The 5,529-nt window shown below is 43.7% G+C and overlaps 1 long non-coding RNA gene across 1 annotated transcript; it reads left to right on the top strand.

The window, feature by feature from the left end:
• Positions 1-854: 854 nt before the first annotated feature.
• LOC128313060 (uncharacterized) lies at positions 855-5,232 on the top strand. The gene is made up of 3 exons (XR_008293213.1): positions 855-1,334; positions 2,060-2,766; positions 4,582-5,232. It is a non-coding gene; the product is annotated as an uncharacterized LOC128313060 (long non-coding RNA).
• The last annotated feature ends 297 nt before the right edge of the window (positions 5,233-5,529 follow it).

The following is a 5,529-nucleotide window of genomic DNA, read 5'->3' as shown; positions in this document are numbered from 1 at the left end:
TCTCTCTCTGCCCCTCACTCTGCCCCTCCCCCACCTGTACGCGCTTTCTCTCTTTCTCTCAATAAGTAAATAAACATTCAAAAAGAAATTAAATCCTTGAGTTTAAATCCTTGTCCATCTGAATCCAGAATTAGTCATCTCAACCCTGTGCGATTTTGCCTCTTAGTATAAGGCAAAAGAAGTTGAAACCTATAAATAGTGGGGTAGGACAAAGTGCATAATTAAAATCTAGATCAGGGATGCGGACCAAGGAATTTCAATTTTCAGATAGGAAGGGGATAGGGAGAAGATTTTGTGTGAAGAACAGTGATGATAACATCACCTTAGGGGCTTTCAATATCTTTAAAGTGCTTTCGTACCCATCATTTTAATCTCGCAACAGACCTTGTTATACCCTGATACATCGGATGCTGTCACTCCAGTGTGATAGATAAAGAACTCAGAGACCAAGAATAGCAAAATGGCTTGACTAAGATCAAGTTAGTAAGGCAGTAGAGCCAGGACCTAGGTCTCCCCAACTCCAAATCTTTATTATTGTGTCAAGAAACAAGACCTGCCTCATAGCTATGCAATGAAAACTTTGCAACAGCTTGTCCTATCTATTTCATACGTGCTTAGCCAGAGACACCAAAGAGAATGTGGCTTTACACCATGGTCTCTTTCAGAGACAGCTCCACAGTGGACACACAACAGAAGATGAGAAAGACATCTTTCTAAACCTTTAAAACAGCCCATCATTCATTTCCTGCACTCCCTTCGCTAGGAAAAATACTGCTCTATGTAAAAGAACCAGGTAATAAATAACAGCAGGTCACTTTGCAAATATCAACATTGCAGAAGTAATTATTAATCTCCCATTATTCTGAATGTGGATTTATAGCCTATATATATCAAATGAGACCTAGAAAGAATTTGCTTCGCACATATATATGCATGCATCTTGTATAATGCACACTTGTCCAACCTTCCGGAGGTGAGAATTTATATATAGAGTTTGGGAATTAATTATGATGGAGTTGGCAAACACACACACACACACACACACACACACACACACACATACACACACACTCTCAACAGCAGCCCTGCTGGAAATGTTCGTTAGCCTTTATCAGCAAAAGTTCTGCCCCCTCAGCTATTCCTTTTTTTTTTAATGTTTCATTTATTTTAGAAAGAGCGCAAATGGGAGAGGGGCAGAGACAGAGGATCTGAAGTGGGCTCTGTGCTGACAGCAGCGAGCCCCATGCAGGGCTTGAACTCGTGAACCACCTTGAGATCGTGACCTGAGCCAAAGTCGGACCCTCAACCAACTGAGCCACCCAGGTGCCCCTCAGGTATTCTTTTATTAATCAGATTTAAAAGCAATATTTTTCTTATGACGAATTTGTCCCATGTCTGGCTTATTGTTTACACAGCGTAACAGGAATTAGAAAATGGACATTGATTAGCTTGAAAAGCTCAAAAGCTGGGCCTAACAATGGCCCCTGCTGTTTTTAGCAAGCAGGGTTTGGGGTAGTGTCTGCAGTAGGTTCGGACCCCGTGCCCAATGGGGATGAGGCAAGAAGGATGACAATTAACCAAGAGGAGTCCCCATGGTGTTTTTATGCTTCCAGCTTCCCCGCTAGTGGGAAATAAGGACTGACGATTTAAATGCAGGGAAGAAAAATCTGAACTGCCGACTCTTCTCCAAATGGTAGATAGAGAAAGTGATCAAACATGAATCATGCCTGCTGTAGGGTGGGAATGTGTATGACAGAGAGAGAATTTCAAAATGTTGTCAATGAAGGGCGCCTGGGTGGCTGAGTCGGCTAAGCATCGACTTCAGCTCAGGTCATGAGCTCACGGCTCGTGAGTTCGAGCCCCGCGTCGGGCTCTGTGCTGACAGCTCCGAGCCTGGAGCCTGCTTCGGAATCTGTGTCTCCCTCTCTCTCTGCCCCTCCCCTGCTCACCCTCTGTCTTGCTCTCTCTCAAAAATAAAAGAAAACATTAAAAAATTTAAAAACAAACAAGCAAACCAACAAAACAGAATGTCACCAATGACTTGCTTTTTGAGCCGCAGAAATGGAATCCCAGAAAATTCACCCAGGACCTGGACTTCAGTCTCCTTCTGACCGTGATCACGATGCAACGTCTTCAGGAAGACCCCACCCCAGGTGGTCAAACAGTGCCCTGAGCTAGCACTGAAGCTGGATGACAGATGAGGACGGACAGATCTGAGGAGAGGCCGGGGAGTACGTGTATGAAAAACAGTCATTAGCTCTTACAGCCCGGAGTGCTGTGCCACTCACAAAGCCCTTCTCTATACTCCAGGTCATTTCCTCCCAGCCTCACTCTTCTGTGAAGAACTTAGAATAATCATCTTGATACCAGAGACGAAGAAGATAAGACCCAGCAGGTGTAAAAAGCCTGACTGTCGGACATCCAGACCTTGGCAGAAAGGGAATTTGAACTTGAATTTTTGGTACCACGTTGATGCTCTTCTGAAGTTCAGAGCTCAGGCGGCTTTGTTCATCAAAAGCCTACTGACCGGCCCTGGAGCCGAAGATCCGGGCTTGCTGGAGAGCAGTGAAGGAATGGAGCTTTTAAGGACCGCTGCTTGAGCTCAGTGCCAAGGTTACCATTTCCATTGTCTTCCTGTAGCAAATCCTGTGGAAATGGAAGTTGTACTTCAGTTAAGGAAGTGTCCAGGATTCCTGAGTGATTCCAGCAACATCAGCAAAATCTGGAGAGAAAATTGGCTGGAGACCAATCAAACAGCAAGAGCAGGTGGAAATTGTTCTGTCTGCCCCAAATGCCACGCTCCTTCCCTTTCTTTTCTTGCTTTTCTTGAGCTTATCAGTCTCCCCTTAGGATGCAGGCCCCTTTAAGGGCGCTGCATTCTCTTCATCTCTATACACCTCCTTCCTGAGGGACAGGCATCATGTGTTGTATGTTGCAGCCACATAACAGAGGCTTATTAAATGAAAATTACCTTCCGTGCATAAATCTTCCACCATCTGTGGGAGAATTCACAATCCTTTGGCTTTTTACTTCCTTCTGAAGAGGGCTTCTGAACTTCCCTTGGGGCTTTTATTTATTTATTTTTTAACGTTTACTCATTTTTGAGAGACAGACAAGAAGTATGAGTGTAGGAGGGGCATAGAGAGAGGGAGACACAGAATCCAAAGCAGGCTCCAGGCTCCCAGCTGTCAGCACAGAGTCCCCAACACAGGGCTCGAACTCACTGGCTGCAAGATCATGACCTAAGGCGAAGTTGGATGCTTAGCTGACTTGAGCCACCCAGATGCTCCCCCCTTGGTGTTTTGATGATAGAAAATTCATCTTGTATTTTAAAACTATATAGTTCTGATGAAAGAGACACAGTCTTAGGACAACTCCAAGTTTTCCCTACAATGCAAAAACAGATGGCCAATTCAGTTAGTTCAAAGAAATGATATTCAAACGAGCTGTTCAGTGCTTTCCACAAAGATTAATGTGCACCAAAGGAGTTAGAGGAATTTCTCACATTGGACAGTAACAATTGTTCATAAGCTTCCATTATTAGCACCTAACAATTGGAGGGAGAGTAGGGAAAATACATTTGAGGGCATATGTCTTAAAAAATCCTGATATTTGACTCCAATGCACAGGCTAACATTTTGCAGTCAAAAGCTGCTTCTTCATGTAGAAAAGCCATCATTTGGAAAGTGACCATTGCCACTAACTGCTTACGTGGTCTACACCCTTGCTTCCCAAAGTGTGGTCAACAGGAATAGCATTGACTCTCCCTCGGGAGCTTGTTGGAAATGCAGATTCTCAGGCTGGGTCCTGGACCTCTTTGATCAGAACCTGCATTTTAGCAAGATCGTCAGGTGATTCAAATGCACATTCAGGTTTGAGAAGCACAGAACTTGACTTCCAGCTATTTGTATTTGGGAATATGGGGGTGCCTGATATCTGCCCACAACTTGGAGCAGGCGGAGTTAGAGGAATTTTTCACCCTTAGACAACATCCGCGTAGCCAGTGTGAGGTCGTGTCCAGCTTTAGAGCCCTGGGGGAAGCCATGGTCAGAGAAGTTTAGGACAGTCAGTGCCCAGAGCCAGGTTTTTTTTGTTTTGTTTTTATAGTAACAACTTATTGAGATACAGTTTATATACCATACAGTTCACCCTTTTAAAGTGTACAATCCAATAGGTTTTATATATTCAGAGAGATGTGCAAACACCACCCCACTTAATTTTAAGACATTATCATCATGTCTGAGAAAATTCTGTACCCATTAGCAGACACCTCTCAATGCCCCTATCGCAGCCCCCCCTCCCCCCGAGGCAAACACTAATCTGCTACTATCTCTATGAATTTGCCCATTCTGACCTTCCATATCGAGGTCATCCTATAATAAATGGCCTTTTTTGACTGGTTTCTTTCATTTAGCACAATGTTTTCAGGGTTTATCCCTTTTTAACATGTATCTGTACTTCATTCCTCTTAATGGCCAAATCATGATGTATCCCATTTTGTTTATCCATGTTGATGGACGTTTGGGTTGTTTCCTGTTTTCAGTTATTTTGAATAAAGATATTATGAACATTCATTTGCAGGGATTCCAGCCCCCTCCCCGTGGACCTATATTTTCACCACAGCCATTTTTGATCCTCAAACACAGTGGCTGATGCGGCTTTCAGTAAGAGAAAGGGAGATAGGCCAGACTCCTGGAAAGGACATGGACCCACTGGAGAAGAAGAAACCGAGCTCTGCCATCCACTGCTGGGCAACCTTTAGCAAATCACCAAACGTCTCACAACTACCTTTGCAAAAATGTCCGCCACATCTATCTCAGACAAGTTTTTGTTTGTTTCTTTGTTTGTTTGTTTGTTTGGTGTGTGCATGAATGCCCAATAAGATCCTGAACATGAAACCATCTTCAAATGCAAAATACTACTCAAACATAAAGCAGTTTCAAGAGTCTGATCGCCCTTGTCATGTTATTAACCACTCAGTGGCAATCCTTGACATTGCCAGCGGCCTAGTGAGCTAACGACCTCTTCACTCAGGGCATGGGGAGGAGAACTCTAGGGTAAGCCTCCCTCTCTGGTGCCCAAAAGAGATCCCCCATGAAGGAGAGATATGAGCTCATTGTGACTTTCTGAAGTTGTGTTTATTTAGGTTTTTTCCTGTCAACTCATAGCTTTTTTGGGGGAAAAGAAACGTCTTACCCACAGTGGCTTATGCTAGAGAAATAAAAAAATAATTAAAATAAGAAGTGTTAATCAGTTTTCAGCATTTGTGATGTGCTCAGTAGTGAACTGCATGCTTATAGAGGCTGGTGGGATGTGGGCCAGAAGTACAGAAGCCATGAAATAGTATGCTTCCTTTGGGGGAAACCGATGGGCCTCGTCAGCTATCGTATTGACTCTCAGAAACACAACATAGTTCTGGTAAGGAATGTATTCTAAAATTGGCCATCAGAAGCCCACATGGAAAGAGTGGTCCAGGGAAACTACAGTTCTCTGAAGAAGAAGGGGAAACGACAGAGAAAGAGAAGGAAA

This window comes from Acinonyx jubatus, chromosome E4 (genome assembly GCF_027475565.1).
Source record: "Acinonyx jubatus isolate Ajub_Pintada_27869175 chromosome E4, VMU_Ajub_asm_v1.0, whole genome shotgun sequence".
NCBI classification, from domain to species: Eukaryota; Metazoa; Chordata; class Mammalia; order Carnivora; family Felidae; genus Acinonyx; species Acinonyx jubatus.
This window is presented reverse-complemented; position numbering and strand designations above follow the sequence as displayed.